This window comes from Ranitomeya imitator, chromosome 2 (assembly GCF_032444005.1).
Source record: "Ranitomeya imitator isolate aRanImi1 chromosome 2, aRanImi1.pri, whole genome shotgun sequence".
Lineage (NCBI taxonomy): Eukaryota > Metazoa > Chordata > Amphibia > Anura > Dendrobatidae > Ranitomeya > Ranitomeya imitator.
In genome coordinates this window covers 610,380,896-610,400,812 of record NC_091283.1, presented here as the reverse complement: position 1 = coordinate 610,400,812, position 19,917 = coordinate 610,380,896, and positions in this window count along the sequence as shown.

Here is a 19,917-nt window from a genome sequence, read left to right as displayed (position 1 = left end):
CCTCTCCTCCTCCTCCTGCTTCAACACGGGCTCTAACATCGCTAGTTTTTGACCGCAAGTGCTAGCTGCACAGAGAAAAACACACGCCATTGTGTTAGTGGGGTTCAGCAACGCCAGCTGTTCCCCCACTGTGTAGCCGGCAAAGTGTCCTGCAAACGCAACGCAGACACAAAGCTGCCTCCAGTGCAGGCTTCGGCCTACACTCTGCTCCCCCTGCTTACCCTTAGCTCCAACACCGCTAGTTGGGGCTCTAGGAAGACAATCTTTAATAGGCAACGCATCTGGGTTCCAGCACCGCCAGCTGGTTCTCGGCAGTGTTCTTGTCACAGGTACTCCCTCGTGCCAAGCCTGGTTTCAGCACCGTCAGCTGTTTCCGGGTTGTGTCAAGCTTACTGAGACGCCTATGCTTGCCCCGTCGTGGTGCGGTCGGGTTAGCCAACTCCAGGGTGCCTCCAGTTTAGGAGCTTCCTATGTGGGCTGCGTGAACTGGTAGTCAAGGCTGGTTCTGTAGTGCCAGTAGGCCCAGCTCCCCCTGTAGGACTGTTGGGGTTCGGTAACTGCGGCTGCCTCGCGGCCTAGCTGTTCTCTCCTCTCCTGTGGGCCTTGGGGTCCACCACCTGGTTCCATCACCGTCAGCTGGTTCCGGGCCGAGCCTTTGGCTTAGGTGCCTCCTCCTGGGTATCCGAGTTCGGCCAACGTCAGGCGGTCCTTGGTAGTGCTTTTAAGCGCGGGCACCTACAGCTTAGTAACCGTGTTCCAGCACCGCCAGCTGGTCCTCGGTCGTGCCATTGGCTCTTGCACACTGGGGCAACGCATCTGGGTTCCAGCACCGCCAGCTGGTTCTCGGCAGTGTTTTTGTCACAGGTACTCCCTCGTGCCAAACCTGGTTTCAGCACCGTCAGCTGTTTCCGGGGTGTGTCAAACTCGCTGAGACGCCTATGTTTGCCCCGTCGTGTTGCAGTCGGGTTAGCCAACTCCAGGGTGCCTCCAGTTTAGGAGCTTCCTATGTGGGCTGCGTGAACTGGTAGTCAAGGCTGGTTCTGTAGTGCCAGTAGGCCCAGCTCCCCCTGTAGGACTGTTGGGGTTCGGTAACTGCGGCTGCCTCGTAGCCTAGCTGTTCTCTCCTCTCCTGTGGGCCTTGGGGTCCACCACCTGGTTCCAGCACCGTCAGCTGGTTCCAGGCCGAGCCTTTGGCTTAGGTGCCTCCTCCTGGGTATCCGAGTTCCGCCAACGTCAGGCGGTCCTTGGTAGTGCTTTTAAGCGTGGGCACCTACAGCTTAGTAACCGGGTTCCAGCACCGCCAGCTGGTCCTCGGTTGTGCCATTGGCTCTTGCACACTGGGGCAACGCATCTGGGTTCCAGCACCGCCAGCTGGTTCTCGGCAGTGTTCTTGTCACAGGTACTCCCTCGTGCCAAGCCTGGTTTCAGCACCGTCAGCTGTTTCCGGGTTGTGTCAAGCTCACTGAGACGCCTATGCTTGCCCCGTCGTGGTGCGGTCGGGTTAGCCAACTCCAGGGTGCCTCCAGTTTAGGAGCTTCCTATGTGGGCTGCGTGAACTGGTAGTCAAGGCTGGTTCTGTAGTGCCAGTAGGCCCAGCTCCCCCTGTAGGACTGTTGGGGTTCGGTAACTGCGGCTGCCTCGCGGCCTAGCTGTTCTCTCCTCTCCTGTGGGCCTTGTGGTCCACCACCTGGTTCCAGCACCGTCAGCTGGTTCCAGGCCGAGCCTTTGGCTTAGGTGCCTCCTCCTGGGTATCCGAGTTCCGCCAACGTCAGGCGGTCCTTGGTAGTGCTTTTAAGCGCGGGCACCTACAGCTTAGTAACCGGGTTCCAGCACCGCCAGCTGGTCCTCGGTCGTGCCATTGGCTCTTGCACACTGGGGCAACGCATCTGGGTTCCAGCACCGCCAGCTGGTTCTCGGCAGTGTTTTTGTCACAGGTACTCCCTCGTGCCCAACCTGGTTTCAGCACCGTCAGCTGTTTCCGGGGTGTGTCAAACTCGCTGAGACGCCTATGTTTGCCCCGTCGTGTTGCAGTCGGGTTAGCCAACTCCAGGGTGCCTCCAGTTTAGGAGCTTCCTATGTGGGCTGCGTGAACTGGTAGTCAAGGCTGGTTCTGTAGTGCCAGTAGGCCCAGCTCCCCCTGTAGGACTGTTGGGGTTCGGTAACTGCGGCTGCCTCGCGGCCTAGCTGTTCTCTCCTCTCCTGTGGGCCTTCGGGTCCACCACCTGGTTCCAGCACCGTCAGCTGGTTCTCGGCAGTGTCTTTTGCTCTTGTACCTTCTGCTCCCCATCCTGGTTCCAGTACCGTCAGCTGGTTCCGGGCAGAGCCTTTGGCTTAGGTGCCTCCTTCTGGGTATCCAAGTTCCACCAACGTCAGGTGGTCCTTGGTAGTGCTTTCAGGCACGGGTACCTCCTGCTTAGTAACCGGGTTCCAGTAACGTCAGCTGGTCCTCGGTAGTTCCATTGGCTCTTGGACCTTCGGCTACCCATCCGGGTTCCAGTACCGTCAGCTGGTTCTCGGCAGTGTCTTTTGCTCTTGTACCTTCTGCTCCCCATCCTGGTTCCAGTAACGTCAGCTGGTTCCGGGCAGAGCCTTTGGCTTAGGTGCCTCCTTCTGGGTATCCGAGTTCCGCCAACGCCAGGCGGTCCTTGGTAGTGCTTTTTTGCACGGGTACCTCCTGCTTAGTAACCGGGTTCCAGTAACGTCAGCTGGTCCTCGGTAGTTCCATAGGCTCTTGAACCATCCGAGTTCCAGTTCCATCAGCTGGTTCTTGGCATTTTCTCAGCCTTCTTGTACCTTCTGCTACATTTCCAAGTTTAAGACCCTAAAGTCGACGACCCGGAAGACCACCCCGATGACGACGACCCAGAAGACCACCCGATGACGACGACGACGACCCGGAAGACCACCCCGATGACGACGGCGGAGATGACGACACTGGAGACGACGACCCTGGAGACGACGACATGGAAGACCGAGAAGCAGAAGAACAAGAGGCTGCAGAACAAACAGCAGAAGAACATTAAGCATAAGACTTAATATCAGAGCAAAAGATATTATCTAAATTATATGCAGAAGAAGACTAAGCAGTGTATGGGGGTGAGTCCGTTCCTCCTCGTGGTGCCCCTGGATAAAGCCTGATGCTGCAGGCCAAACTGAACGCGGACAAATGTAACTTTTGTGACTGGCAGAACGGAAGGTGTAATCTTCCAACTTTTATAGATAACAACTACGGGAATGCCTGTCACAAATGAGAATATGATGAAGAAGTAGAATAGGAAGAATAATAACAGTGGAATAAAAAGAATATGTAGAATAGGAAGAATAATAATAGTTGAATAAAATGAATATGAAGAATGTAATAAAAAAAAAAAATAGGTAGAAGATGAAGAAGAAGATGAATAAGGTGAAGAAGAAGTTGATGTCAAAGATGCTGATGATGATGAAGATGAAAGTGTGGGAAAAGTAAAAAAAAAAAAGAAAAAAAAAGAAGGGGGAAGGGCATGGAATAGTGAAACATCAATATCTGACAAAATAAAAAAAAATTTACATACTCAATATCTTTTTCACTCCGAACGTCTTAAAAAAAAAAAAAAACATGCTATTCTATTTGATTGGGCTAAACCTCATTGCCTTTAATGTCTCCGCCACCTCCCACAATACATCCTACATTATTCTTAGTTGTTTTCCTTGATGTAGAATGAACCTACAAGGAAAGAAAGGGTTTATTTTAATTCCGATATTTTGGTCCCATTGACTTACATTGGGATCGGGTATCGGTATCGGCGATATCCGATATTTTTTGAATATCGGCCGATCCCAACCGATACCGATACTTTCCGATATCGGAAGGTATCGCTCAACACTAATAATAAGGTGTTGTGCATGTGTTTGTTTTTGTCTCCCATTGACGTGAATGGCATTCGGTTACGTTGACTATTCAGCGAATATTGCAAATTTGATGAGCCTAACCCGAACCGAACATTGAAATATTCGCTCATATCTAATCATTAACAAGTTCCCCACGTGTAGTTTTAGGCTGATCTCTCACCTTCCTCATGATCAAGGATACACCACGGGGTGAGATTTTGCATGGTGCCCCAGATCGATGTCAATTTTACATTTCTTCCATTTTCTTACTATTGCACCAACAGTTGTTTCCTTCTCAGCCAGCGTCTTACTTATGGTTTTGTAGCCCATTCCAGCTTTGTGCAGGTCTATGATCTTGTCCCTAACATCCTTATAAAGCTCTTTGGTCTTGCCCATGTTGTAGAGGTTAGAGTCGGATTAATTAATTGAGTCTGTGGACAGGAGTCTTTTATAAAGGTGATTATGTAAGACAGCTGTCCTTAGTGGAGGTAACGAGCTGATTAGGAGCATCTAACTGGTCTGTAGGAGCCAGAACTCTTAATGGTGTGTAGGGGATCAAATACTTATTTCTCATTGCAGAATGTAAATAAATTTATATAATTTATACTATGTCATTTTCTGGATTTTATTTTTGATATTCTATCTCTCAATGTTAAAATTAACCTAATCTTAAAATTATAGACTGTTCATGTCTTTGTCAGTTGGCAAACTTATAAATCCAGCAAGGGATTAAATACTTTTTTCTCCCACTGTGTATGATTTTGTGCAAATCAGGTTTACTTTCTACAATCTGCACTGATGGCTTTTATGGTACGCATAAGTGTGTCTGCTCTCCCATTCTGTCACTTTATCACACAATCCATACCCTCCTCCAGTTCATCTATGTGGTTCATTCTCTTATATCATCTAATACCACTATCTTTGGTTAAAAGGATTGACAATAGCAGATATAGGTCATACTGGCCCTCTGTTTCTTACTATATGTCTGTCTAAGGGTTTTGCGCAGGAGCATAGGTGCAGCCGATGCAATAGCATGGCGCCATCTCTCGCCATCTTAGGGTGCCAACCTCCGCAAATAGGGAGGTGTGTTCCAGGGATTGTACAAAGGGTTAGAGCACCCCTTCCTCACATTGGCATAGTGTGTATTGCAACTCGGCACAGATGGCGACAACCGTGGCACACACTGCAAACATGTTACCTGCAGTGCTGCTCCAGGTGCGCCGAACTTGTGTGGAGAAAATCTAATCTACCCGAAGATTGCATCCATTTTAAGTTTATGCTTAAAACATACAACTCTGCCCTTCACTTCTCCAAACAAACCTATTTCAACACCCTCATCACCTCACTGTCCAATAACCCTAAACTTCTCTTTGACATTTCTCATTTGACCACATCCGACAGGAAATTATCTCCTAATCCCCTCATACCATGCACTGTCCTCCCTCTCCCACTGTGTCTAGCTTACGCTCTGACTTTGAACCAGTTACAGAAGAAATAATCAGGCTCCTTGCATCTTCTTGCCGACCACTTGCACCAGTAACCCCATTCCGTCATTTCTCCTCCACTCCCTTTCCCCTGCTGTCACCTCTCACCTGACAAAAATATTCAACCTCTCCCTCTCTTCCAGTATCTTTCCCTCCTTATTTAAGCACGCCATCATACAGTACATCCATTAGTTAAAAAACCATCCCTCGACCAAAACTGTGCCGCTAACTATAGACCTGTCTCTAATCTTCCCTTCATCTCCAAACTCCTTGAACGCCTGGTTCACTCATGTTTCATCCACTATCTCTCAGACAACTCTCTTCTCGACCCTCTTCAATCTGGTTTCCGCTCTTTACACTTTACTGAAACCGCCCTCACTAAAGTCTCTAATGATCTACTAACAGCTATATCTAAAAGTCACTACTCCATGCTAATTCTCTTGGATCTCTCCACAGCATTCAACACTGTGGATCATCAGCTCCTCCTCACCATGCTCCACTCCATTGGCCTTAAGGACACCGTTCTCTCTTGGTTCTCTTCCTATCTCTTTGACTGCTCTTTCACTGTATTTTTTGCTGGTTCCTCCTCATCTCACCTTCCCCTTATTGTTGGGGTTCCTCAAGGATCAGTCGTAGGCCCCCTCCTCTTCTCTTTGTATACCGCCCCCATTGGACAAACAATCAGTAGATTTGGTTTCCAGTACCATCTCTAAGCTGATGGCACCCAATTATACAATTCTTCTCTTGATATCACACCTGCCTTTTTAGAAAACACCGGTGATTGTCTTATCGCTGTCTCTAACATCATGTCATTCCTCTATCTGAAACTGAACCTGTCAAAAACTGAACTCCTCGTGTTTTCTCCCTCTACTAACCTACCTTTGCCTGACATTGCCATCTCTGTGTGTGGTTCCACTATTACTCCCAAGCAACATGCTTTGGGGTCATACTTGATTGCGAGCTTTCATTCACCCCTACATCTGATCACTGGCTCGCTCTTCTTATTTGTATCTCAAAAACATTTCTAGAATTCGCCCTTTTCTTACTTTCGACTCTGCAAAAACTCTTACTGTTTCACTTATTCATTCTCGTCTGGACTATTGTAAGTCTCCACTAATCTGCCTCCCTCTTACCAAACTCTCCCCTCTCCAGTCTGTCCTTAATGCTGCAGCCAGGATCATATTCTGCACCAATCGTTGTATCGATGCCTCTACCTTGTGCCAGTCATTACACTGGTTACTCATCCACTCCAGAATCCAGTACAAAACTATTACCCTTATCCACAAAGCATTCCATGGCTCAGCACCACCCTACATATCCTCTCTGGTCTCAGTCTACCACCCTACCCGTACTCTCCATTTTGCTAATGACCTAAGGTAAACATCCTCAGTAATCAGAACCTCCCACTCCCGTCTCCAAGACTTTTCACGTGCTGCGCCTATTCTTTGGAATGCACTACCCAGGTTAATACAATTAATCCCCAATACCCACAGTTTTAAGTGTGCCCTAAAAACGTATTTGTTCAGACTGGCCTACTGCCTCATTGCATTAACCTAACTAACCCTGTGTGGCCCATTCAAAAAATTAAACCATAATCAGATTCCTCGCATCATGTTCTCATACGCTCTTTGCACTTAATAGCCCTCTGTGTTTGTACTGTCACATATTTAGGCTGTTAACTGTTTCATTCAGCTTTACATGAACACCTGATTCTTACACTATGGCTGGCCCAAACAACGAAAGCAATTGTTACCATCCACCTCTTGTGTCTCCCCTTTTTCCTCACAACACGGTACCACAATACAATTTGTTATTGTACATCCTCATTGCGAGCAGGGCACTCATTCCTCTTGGTATCTGTTTTGATCTGTGTTTAATGTCTATTGTCTGTACAAATCCCCTCTATAATGTAATAATGTAAAGCGCTGCGGAATATGTTGGCACTATATAAATAAAATTATTATTCTTATTTTTATTAATGGCTACTATATGAGGCACTTTTTCTGAAGGCACTTTAATGCTATGATTTATTACCTGTTTATAGGCATTGCAGGTTTTGATTTTTGATGTTCCCTGGGAAATTAGTTATACTGCCTTCACAGATGAGGATTTGTCTTTAGGGCTATAGTCGTCTTTTGCTTCTTCTCTTATACTACTTTATTAGACAGGAAAGTATAGGGTTAGTTCTTTATACATCATACCAGCCTACCTTCTGTTCTCACTATCCCTTTATATATGTACTAACTGAAGAGCCCGGTGTTGCCTGGACATAGTAAATATCTGTGGTTAGATATAGCACCTCACTTCTCTTATTTTCCCGTCACCCCTCTCGTTTAGCACCTCACTTCTCTCATTTTCTCCCTCACACCTCTCATTTTCCCCCTCACTCCTCTTATTTTCCCCCTCACTCCTCTCATTCCCCCCTCACTCCTCTCATTCCCCCCCTAACACTTGTCATCTCGACCTCACATCTGTCATTTTCTGATCACTCCCCTATTTTCCCTCACTCCTGTCATTTTGCACTCACACCTTTTCATTTTCACCTCACACCTTTCATTTTCACCTCACACATCTCATTTTCCCCTCAGTATATACAAGTTTGTCATCTCCCTTATATTTAGTATACACCTGTATGTCATTTCCTGTATATAGCACATACCTGTATGTCATCTCTTGTATATAGTACATATCTGCTGTATGTCATCTCCTCCTGTATATTGTGTATACCTATGTGTCATCTCCTCCTGTATATAGTATATACCTGTATGTCATCTCTTCTGTATATAGTATATACCTGTATGTCATCTCCTCCTATATATAGTATATACCTGTACGTCATCTCCCCTGTATTTAGTATATACCTGCTGTATGTCATCTCCTCCTGTATATACCTAAGTGTCATCTCCTCTTTTATATAGTATATACCTGTATGCCATCTCCTCCTGTATATAGTATATACCTGTGTGTCATCTCCTCCTGTATATAGTATATACCAGTATGTCATCTCCTCCTATATATAGTATGTACCTGTATGTCATCTCCTCCTGTATATAGTATATACCTGTGTGTCATCTCCTCCTGTATATAGTATAAACCTGTGTGCCATCTCCCCTGTATATAGTATATATCTGTAAGTCATATCCTCCTATATATAGTTTATACCTGTATGTCATCTCCTCCTGTTTGTAGTATATACCTGTAAGTCATCTCCTCGTGTATATAGTATATACCTGTAAGTCATCTCCTCCTGTATATAGTATATACCTTATATACCTGTGTGTCATCTCCTCCTGTATATAGTATATACCTGTATGTCATCTCCTCCTGTATATAGTATATACCTGTGTGTCAGAACAGCAGAGGCCCCATAAGTAACCTCATATTACAGTGCTCCCCAACTCCGGTCCTCAAGAGCCATCAACAGGTCATGTTTTCAGGATTTCCTTAGCATTGCACAGGTGATTGAATGCTTGCATGTCCAGGTGATGCAATCATAACCTTTGCAAAGCTAAGGAAATCCTGAAAACATGACTGTTGGTGGCTCTTGAGGACCGGAGTTGGGGAACACTGCCATATTACAAACTGCACCGCTTATTGAATTCATCTAGGGGTGCAGTGATCATATTGACACCACGGGTGTGTCACAGAATTTTATACCATTGGGTAGTGAAGAAAAAATAACTATATTTTTGCCACCAAAATTTTGTTCTAGCCCCAGATTTTACATTTTCACACAAGAAGTTGGTAAAATGGCACCATAATTGGTCCCTAGAACCATTTGTGGACTCCATATATATAGCACCTAATTGCTAGAAGAGCAGTATACCCCCTCAAATGACCCCATTATGGAAATTATACCCCTTTGGGAATTTATCTTGTGACAATTTTGACTCTATGGGTATTTTCCAGAAACAAGCAGCAATGAGTGTTGCTAAGTGAAAATTGCAAACTGTAGTGACCAGTACTCTGTAGTGACCAGTACATTGCAATCACCAGTATGTTATGCCTAGCCCGTGCTTCTGGAGACATGCACTCGTAAGTTAGCCGGGCTCTCATTGCTTCAAAAATGCCAAACATTTGGAGGCTATATGTGGTTTAGGTACACTGTGGGGTTCAGAAGGGAGGGGGTATTTGGGCAGATAGACAATCCTAAAAGACGGACACCGCCAGATCACAGTGATGGAGCGCTGTCACTTCTTTTACTTTGAACTTTCGATGGTCCTAGTTGGTTCCCTGGACCTGGACGGGCGCTCCAGCTTGTGAAGTGCGGTTAGCCATTTTGTTTGTTTGGACCGCCAGATCACAGGTCAGGCGGCGTCCACAGTGCCTCCATCTACCAATCCTCCATCGAGGGTTCCATATGAAACTCATAGTTCAGAGATTTACATGGAAACCCCGATGTAAATGCTCAGCGCAGAGCACAGTATAAATTTGAGCCGAGCCTTACAATCTTTGGAAGGCAGAATGAAAAAATAAACAGCAGGTGAACAATTGCTTTTATTTATGTTTTATGCTGTACCTCGTGCGGTTTAATTGATTAGGCAACTTTCTTATTTGAGTCGGTGTGGTTACAGCGATACCAGATTTATATCAGGTTTTTATGTTTGGCTGCTGTCATACGCTAAAATATGCTTTTTATTGCAGAAGCTAGTTTTTTGCATCACCATTTTTTGAGAGCTATAATTTTTCCATATTTTGGCCCACAGAGTTATGTGAGGGCTTGTTTTTTGCGGGACGAGTTGGCATTTTTATTGGTGCCATTTTCAGACCCATGACATTTTTTGAATACTTTCTATTCTGATTTTTGGGAGGCAGAATGAACAAAAAAACAGCAATTCGGATTTTTGGGGGGTTTATGTCATTGAGGGTATGGTAAAATTGATAAGGCAGTTTTCTTCTTTGAGTCAGTTTGTATTTTATAGAAAAAATAATTATTTTTGCATCGCTTTATTCTGAGAGCTGAATAATGATGTTTTCAGCTGAATAATTTATATTTATATCAATCTTTTTTATCACGTTTTATTCCGCATTTTGTTCGGCGTTATGATGATAAAGCATTGTTTTTTGCCTTGTTTTTTATTTTTTTATGGTATTCACTAAAGGGGTTAACTAGTGTGCCAGTTTTATAGGTTGGATCTTGCTGGACATGGAGATACCAAATATGTGTACTTTATTGTTTAGAATTTTTTTCACACAAATATTTACTTAGGGGGTACACTCTCTTTTCATGTTATTATTTTTTATTTAAAAAAAAAACATTTTTACAATTATTTAAAACATTTTGTTTTAACTTTTTTACTTTGTCCCACTGTGAAACTATCATTTTTTGTAGGCTGATCACTTGTATAACATGGGGATGCAGCAGCATACCTGTACTATGCAAACTGTCAGCTCTGCACTGACAGATAAAGTTTCTGGTCATGCTCTGAGCATGATCGATTAACTTTACTAGCTCTGGTGACCCGGATATCATCATGACGACATCGGGCCGCCATGGCAACGATCGGGATCCCGCGATAAAGTCACGAGGTCTCTGATCCAAGGGCAGAGGGGCTGTCTTCCCTCTGACTGTTCCTGGAATGCTGTGATCGAGTTCGATAGCAGCATGTAGGGGGTTAAAGTGCCGGGAGCGGTGCGAACCACTCCTGTCACTTAGTGCAGATTATCAGCCGACAGAATCAGCAGACACCCAGCGGTGATCATGCGTGCACAGCCTATGTGAACACATGATCGCATGGACGTAATAATCTGTCTGGCGACAATAAGTACCAGGGCACAGGGACGAATTATTACTGACAATGTTGCAAAGGAGTTAAGGGTACTCGGCACCAAGCTGTATTACGGGTAGAATGCACTGGGCTTTATTAGGTAACTGTGCACCAAGCTGTATTATTGGTACTCTACACCAGGCTGTATTAGGTATCTTTGCACCAGGCTGTATTAGGGTCATTTGCACAGCTGTCGCCACTTTGGCAGTGCTGCTGCAGTGTTTACAGCTCGCCGACTTGTGTATGTTGTCACCACGTGTTAGAACTCAACATTATTTTTGTTGTTAAGGCTTTGTGAGCAGCAAATGGTAGTAGTTGTGTCACAGGTTTACAGTGTCTGATTTCTCCTACTCCTACACTGTTTAGAAGAACGTCACCTTCATATTAAAAAGTGCAGGTTTCTTTAACAGTGCAGGGGTTAATCTGCTAAGTTGAGAGCTACTAGAAGTTTTCCTGCATTAAGGCTCTCAGCTGTTCACTGTTAGCCACCTCCATCTCCTATATAACCTGGACCCTGGCAAGCACTCACTAGCTTATGCTGCATGGAGGTGTTACCTTCTCCTGCATGGTGGTTTGTGTTTTTTTATTTATTTATCAGAGACTGTTGCTAGGTTTTGGGTTTGTGCTAATTCCCCTTCTTCTCCCACTTTGGTTTTACACCATCCTCCACTCCTCGGTGTTTACCTTTGTTGTTTGTGTGAGTATATTTGTATGATTGATATGTTCCTTTATCCCTTTTTGTATTACCTGTCTGGTTGGTGTATTACGGTACATTACTACACCCCTCTTACCTGCATGGAGAATGGGTATAGACCAAGGGCAGATTCAGGAGCTAAGTCAAGGTACGTGGCACCGGCGTCATCAACATCAGAAGCAATCTGGAGAACAGGGCGAGCTAGGATACCCATAGCATTAGGGACAGTGTAGGAGCCCCAGGTCCTCGGACACTTGACACCAGTGTTGTGACAAGTTGAATACCGACTGCAACATGCCTGTAATCCTTGCTGCTGCTTTTTCCATACACTCGTTGATTCATGTTTCTTAGACCTCTTTCACACATCCGTCTTTCTGCTTATGTTGCAATCTGTCGGTTTTTGAAAATGCAGGATCCTGCAAAAAAAAATTGCATTTTCCCACAGACTTGTATTGCTGACGGATCGCTACGTATGGCCACACGTTGTGTCCGTCATGCACTGGATGCGTCGGGTTTTGGTGGCCCGTCGTCACAGATAAACATTCAAGGGAACATTTTTCTGTACGTCGCATCCAGTGTTTCAGACTGCGCATGCCCAGCAGGAAATATCGCTCTCACGATCTTTCCTGCTCGGCAACGCAGACGGAAATTTGAAAGCAAACACTTCTGTTGGTATGTTGTGCCAACGCTTCGTGACAGCCCCATACCGACGGAAGTGTGAAAGAAGCCTTACAATGATCTGTACGCAGAAATTCATCAAAGTTGGTAGTGTTGCTTGCATTCCTGTAGAGTTTGTTGCTGCCACATACAAGAAAAATCTTTTCAGGGCCGGTTCAAATCCCTTCTATATTCTACAATAATGCCACTCTTATCTCCAATTAGTCTGCAATTAGCTGTCACAACAGGGATAGAGTTTATAGCCATCTAGTCATGGATTATTGGCTTTTAAATTGTAATCCTTGCTGCTTTTTTCCATACACTCATTGCCCAATTCATGGTTTTTCGGTGATTTGTATTCAGAAATTCATCAAAGCCTGCAGTGTTGTTTGCTTTCCTCCACAGTTTGTTGCTACCATGTACAATAAAAAATCATTTCAGGGCCTGTTCATATCCCTTTTATATTCTACATTGATACCGCACTTATCTTTAATTTGTCTATGGTGAGCTGTCACAGTAGGGATAGCGTATTACAGGCATCTATTCAAGGATTATTGCCTTATAAATTATAACCCTAGCTGCTGCTTTTTTCCATAAATGCATTGACAGATTTGTTTTTTTAATATAATCTGTACTCAGAATTTCAGCAAAGCATGCAAAATGAACTGCTTAAGGCTGGGTTCCCATTGCGTTATGGGACCGCGTTAAACGGACAGCGTTGCACGGCGAAATTAACGCCGTGCAACGTGTCCGTTAACGCGCCCATTGAAGGCAATGGGAACGCGCTTCACTAGCGCGTGCCATGTTCGGCACGCGCTAGCGTCGCGCCGGTGATTACTGGCGCGCCGCGGACGCTGCTTGCAGCGTCCGAGGCGCGCCCGCGGTCCGTTCCCCGCTCTCGCAGATCGGGGATCTGCGAGAGCGGGGACGTTACCGCGACCCCGACCGCAGCCCCATAAAAAACATTGCGTTAGCGCAATCCGCTAGCGCTAGCGCTAAACGGATTGCACTAACGCAATGTGACCCTAGCCTTAATGTGTCCATTTGAAGATTCTCTATAGCAGCTGTAAGGGGTTGTGGTGGGAGACTTTACACTACTGAAGCTGTAATTACCACTTCTGAACTCTCCAGTGCTTTATTTTCATCCATTTCTGGATGCTTCTTGAATCATGTTTGGGGCCATTGTCCTGCTGGAAGACCCATGAGCTAGGATGCAAACCCAGCTTTCTGACACTGGGCACTACATCGACACAAAATCTTCACACTTCATGATGCCTTGCATACAGTCAAGGCACCCAGTGCCAGAAGCAGCAAAACAACCCCAAAATAGCTTTTAACCTCCACCATATTTGACTGTAACTACTGTACTCTTTTAATTGTAGGCCTCATTCCATTTACAGTAAACAGTAGAATGATGTGCTTTACCAAAAAGATTGGTTTCATCTGTGCAAAAGACGCCTGTTGGGCCTCTAACAATAGTAAGGGCCCTCTACAAATAGTGATGTTAATTTCAGAGTTCCTCCTTCACAAATTAAACAGGATGTGACTGATAATGTCTCACATACCACATGGCGACATAAGGTAGTAAAAATGTTGAAATAAAATTTCCTGTTGAATGTTTTATTTCACCATCAAAAGCAATGCAAACATGCAAAAATGCAGCAAAAACATTACGTGTTAACGTAGCCCAAAGTGTGGAGGAACATTTTTGTTATTTACTGTATTTATTTATTTTGCCTTATATACAAGCCATTATCATGGAAAGAATGTTTCTTAACCTTTTTTCCAGTATAATCCATGTTAACTCCTGTGCAATCAATTTTAACTTTGGTTTTGTATATTTTGTCAGTCATAAAAGTAGCATAATACTCTGACATTAATACTCTTACATTATTCCCAGCAGCTACCTGGAATTCAGAGATGCTTTCAGGGGTCTTTTCAATGCTGTTCTCATACTATTTCAGCACTGTATCCATTGATTTCAGTAATTGTTAGACCCCTCCAGACCTCCCGGGGGAGGGGAGCCACCAGAAAAATGCTTGAGTTTCCTATTGACTTTCATTATACTCGTTACTTGGGTCGAGCACCAGAGCATCATGATTTGTTCAACTCGAGTAACGAGTATTTTAGTGCTCGCTCATCACTAGCAACTGGGTCTTTTTTCAGAATTACTTTTCTGCAACTGGGTATACATAAAATTATTCATTCATACACAGTAATTTTCAGCCACATACAGTGCCAGGTTTAACACTAGGACTACTGGACTCGTGACCCCGCCTAGAACTACTGAATGTAGTCATTTTGACTACTGACTTGTTTTCATTTATTTTTAGAGTTTCATTTGTGGTTATTTATTAAAAATTATATTTTTTTTAATGTATTATTATTGTGAGATCCAACAGTAATGCTTTCGAATGGTTTTTTTCTGATTTTTCATATTTTTTAGTTTATGAAAACTAAAAGAAATAATAACTGTTCTGCCACCTTCAAACGTAGGTGGGCTGAATCAGTTGACAGACAGCTAAACTCTTTCCTAACAATTCATTGAGGTAGATGCAGGGGGTCCTTTACAACTTTTATTGCTAGGATCATTGTAAAACTACAACAGAAAATAGCAGTACTGGACATATATACAGTATATATTCATATAACACAGCATACAATGAGAATCACCAGTAACATATCCCTGCTGTTCTGTTCGCTACCACTATACATTCATGCATATTGCACATTTGCAGATAAAAAAATATTCTTTCTAGTTGTAAACTATAACTAATAACATCAAGCTGTATGCAAATATAGTTTTTCCCCCAAAAAAATTGCTGCTTCACACTATACAGTACAAAATAATCGAATAATATGACAATAAAATGTTGTATCTGCTATATACTTGTATGAGTTTTTTGAGCTCTTATGTCTGCATGTGTTCTCTTCGTCTCTTCAGCTGAACTGAAAGTAAACTTACTATCCAGACTACTGTCTACTGCTAGAGGTACCTTCACACTAAACGACGCTGCAGCGATCCAGACAATGATCCGGATCGCTGCAACGTTGCTGTTTGGTCGCTAGAGAGCTGTAACACAGACAGCTCTGTAGTGAGCTGGCCGGCTGTGACTGTTCTGTTATCATTGACATAGAATCTGTGACAGACACTGCCCCCGTGTGGCCAGAAGTTATACCTATGCCAAATGTGATTACAGAGGGACAAACTGTATTGGCAAAACTTCCCCCTGTGATGTCATGTGAACAGGAAGGGGAGGAAAAAAGAAAAGCCCGGGAAACTGGTGTGTGCAGAGAGAGGTCTGTGTGTGCTGGCGTCCTCCTGTAGATGCGATATAGAAGATTGCCTGGATGATCGCTATCTCTTGGAAGCTGACATCCAGATTGTTCCCAGCTCCCACACTGCAGAGCACCCAGCGGTGACATCTTCACAGATCCTGGAGCCCATGAACTGTAAGCGGGTCCTCTGTTGAGAGGCCGAACATTCCACCCTTACCTGTTGAACCCCAAGGACTACAGTCTGGACCTGAGAGACGGAGTTTTGTTCAATCCCTGTTGTTTTCTCTTCGGCTGGAGCGTCCCCCTACAGTGACAGACAGGCCTGCGACGTGGGAAGATAACCTCCTGGAGCAAAGGAACTGGTAACGTGTGGATAGGGAAAGTGAGGGACAGTTTGTTATTACACGTTATCTCTGTGAATCGGCATATTTTGTACTGTCTATTATTGTGTTCCGCTGTGTTAAAGAAAATGTATAACAGTAAAGATACGGTTGTTAAAATAGAATCTGAGTGTGGAAGTTTTGCTGGGCCAGATCATGGATATACATGGGCGACCTTGCCCTCGGTCACTTCATCTGGCGTAGTCGGCAGGATCTGTGCCCAGCAAGATTCCCACCCAGTGTACAGTCAGAAACCGCCGCCGGTGTCCATTGTAAACCAGGTCAGGAAGTTTGGCGGGCGAAACTACCCCGTACCAGAATGGGCGGAACAAGTGCGGATACTGGGAGAAATGTATAATATTGACCCTAAGACCTTGGCAGAAATGGCGGTACTGACGCTAGAGGGGGAGGCATGGACGACAGTCAGACTGGAGACGGTCAGGGGGCAGCGTACGTTGGAGTACTTGGTGCGGGTGCTGGAAAAGACCTATGGACCTACTACGTACCAGGGAACACTGCGATACCTGTTCTTTAGACGGACACAGCTTGAATGGGAAGACATCCCCCAATATGCAAATGCCCTTCAGGTACTCCTTGAACAAGTCTGTGCAAAAGGGGAACAACTGACTACTATAGCTCCTCGTGACCTGGTACTGAGAGACCAATTTGTTATAGGGCTGAGAGACCAGTATCTTAACCGTACGCTACAGGACTTGATTCGGATGACGCCGACTCTCACCTTCGCTGAAGTCAAGCAGGAGGCCATAGAACGTTCTAGGGGACCCGTCATGGATGTGGGGACTCAAAGCGCTGCGTGCAAATCCATATTAGATGTTAAACAGCCCAACAGTGACACCGAGGAGCTAAAACAGATGGTAGCAGATTTACAGCAACAGGTGTCACAGTTAACACTAGAACGACAGAGAGACCAGCGGATGCAACCTAGCCGTCCCGCAGGACCGTGTTGGTCATGTGGTGATCCTCGTCATAGGGCGAATCGTTGTCCTCAACGAACAAACCATCAGTTACCAAGACGAACAGAATATCAGCTACATCCACGAGCAGAGCAGCCACGCCAGGTCTCACCACAATGGCCGCCGTTAAACTAGACACCCCTGCAGCTGAGGTTCGAGCAGCAGGGGGGGACAGAGAATGGGGTGTAGAAAAACAGAGCCAGCAACGGAGTACTCTTGCCTCGAGTAGTCCTACACTTGAAGTCATTCTGGAGGGAGTTGCAGTACAAGGATTGATGGACACTGGGTCGCAAGTGACCACGATCTCTGAACAGTTTTATGAAAAGTACCTCAAACCAAGGACTGCTTGTGATCCAGATACCGCCATTAAGATAATTGCGGCTAATAACCTACCCATTCCAGTAACCGGAGTCGCCTGGATGGATACGAAGGCCTGCGGACAAGACCTAGGGAAACGAGGAATCGTCATTGTTAAGGAAGGCTTCGGCTCCGAGACCCCAGTAATAATCGGAATGAATATCTTGAAAGACCTGGATCTTATGCTGTTGACAAGAAAAGGGCCCAAGTACTGGCAGAAAGTTACGAAACATAAACCGACTCGTCTGGCGTTCCAGCGCGTAATCCGGACCGTTGGACTCCAACAGATGGCAAAGGAACAACTACCCCTAGCAGCCATTAAAGTGCCCCGCTGTACCCGGATTACTTTGCCCGCTGAAAAAGAGACAGTCATTTCCCTGCCTCTTAACACCAACCGACAGCTTGAAGGAGTTGAAGTGTTAATCGAGCCGAGGGCTCCAAGTGGGGGTAAGCTAAACCCACTGGTCGCCCGCACCCTAGCCGTCGTGAGGAACGGAAGAGTCCCTGTCCGGCTGAACAACACCGCAGACGTAGGTGTAGCCCTCGAAGCTGGCACGCAACTTGCCAGAGTATATGCTCTACCCACAGAAGTGAACCCCATGGGGCCCTTACAATTCACCCCGTCTACAGAAGATGGCTGGACGGTAACTGTCTCAGCCATAAATGCTCAAGCAGATGATGAAGATATTGGGCGAAAATTACTGGAAAAAGTGCAACTGGACCCGTCCCAGTACACCAAACAGGAAGTGTCTCAAGTGGAGGGACTACTGCGAGAACACCAAGACTCCTTTGCAAAGCATGACACCGACTTCGGGTACACCTCCAGTATCCAACACGAGATTCCCACGGGCGATACTGCCCCTATTCGCGAGAGGTACCGACAAATACCACCTCAACAATACCAGGAGGTGAAAAGCCTCTTAGAATCTATGCTACACGCTGGAGTGGTGCGGGAGAGCCAGAGCCCATGGGCTGCACCCGTGGTGATAGTCAAAAAGAAAGATGGATCCCTGAGATTTTGCGTAGACTACCGTCGGCTGAACGCGTGCACGATCCGGGACTCCTATCCACTCCCCCGGATCGAAGAGTCACTGACCGCCCTGAAGAAGGCCAAATATTTTTCGTCTCTAGACTTGGCCAGTGGATATTGGCAGGTCCCCATGAGTGAGAAGGACAGAGAAAAGACCGCCTTCATCCTTCCCATGGGCCTGTACGAGTTTGACCGGATGCCATTCGGCTTGAGTAACGCACCAGGGACCTTTCAGAGACTGATGGAACGCTGTCTGGGAGATTTCAACTTCGAATTCACGCTGATATACCTTGATGACATCGTGGTATACTCCGCCACCTTTGAGGATCATCTTCACAAGCTTGGCAAAGTGCTCCAGCGCTTGAAGAGACACGGCTTGAAGTTGAAGCCCAGCAAGTGCCGTCTATTCCAGCAGGAGATCGATTACCTGGGACACCGGATCTCAGCCGAAGGTGTCCAACCCTCTCCAGAGAAGATAGCAGCTGTCCGAGAGTGGCCACAACCAACTACCATCAAAGAAGTCCAGGCTTTCCTGGGACTAGCGGGCTATTACCGCCGATTTGTCAAGGACTTTGCCCGGCTTGCGGAACCACTGCATGAGACTCTCCGAGGGACCGCGAACAGTCCCAGAGGACGACGCATCAGCTGGGGGCCCGACCAAGAAAAATCCTTCCGGGCGCTTCAAGCTGCTTTGACATCACCCCCTATTCTGGCATTTGCAGATTACACCCTGCCGTTCCAGTTATACACAGACGCCAGCCTTCAAGGTCTCGGGGCGGTCCTCTCCCAAGTCCAAGATAACAAGGAACGCGTAATAGCCTATGCCAGTAGATCCCTCCGTGACACCGAAAAGAACCCCGTCAACTACAGCTCTTTCCGCCTGGAACTCCTGGCCCTGACCTGGGCTATGACAGAGAAATTTGCTGGCTACCTGACAGGGGCGGAGGTGCTGGTCGTGACAGACAACAATCCTCTTGCCCACCTAGAAAATGCCAAACTAGGGGCAATGGAACAGCGCTGGATGGCAAGGCTCTCTAGATTCCAATACAAAATTAAATACAGAGCGGGGACGGAGAATCAGAATGCTGACAGCCTTTCCAGAGTGACATCATCCTCGCCAGTGGGGGACCGGGATGAAGAGTTGGAGGAAGATGAACTTCCCGACTTTGCCCGGCTAGCTAAACAAATAGAAGATAGCCGCCAGTATGCTGTAGGCGGGATCGCAGCCATAGTGGGGTCCCCCCTGTCCCAACAAGAATGGGCCAAGCTTCAAGATTGAGACCCTGAACACGTCTTACTGAAACAGTACGTGAAGACACAAGAGAAACCACCCTCCGAAGTAAGAGCCCGACTATCAACCAGGACCTCTGCCCTACTTGCCCAATGGGATCGGCTGATCGTGAAGGATGGAGTCTTGTATCGCAGGA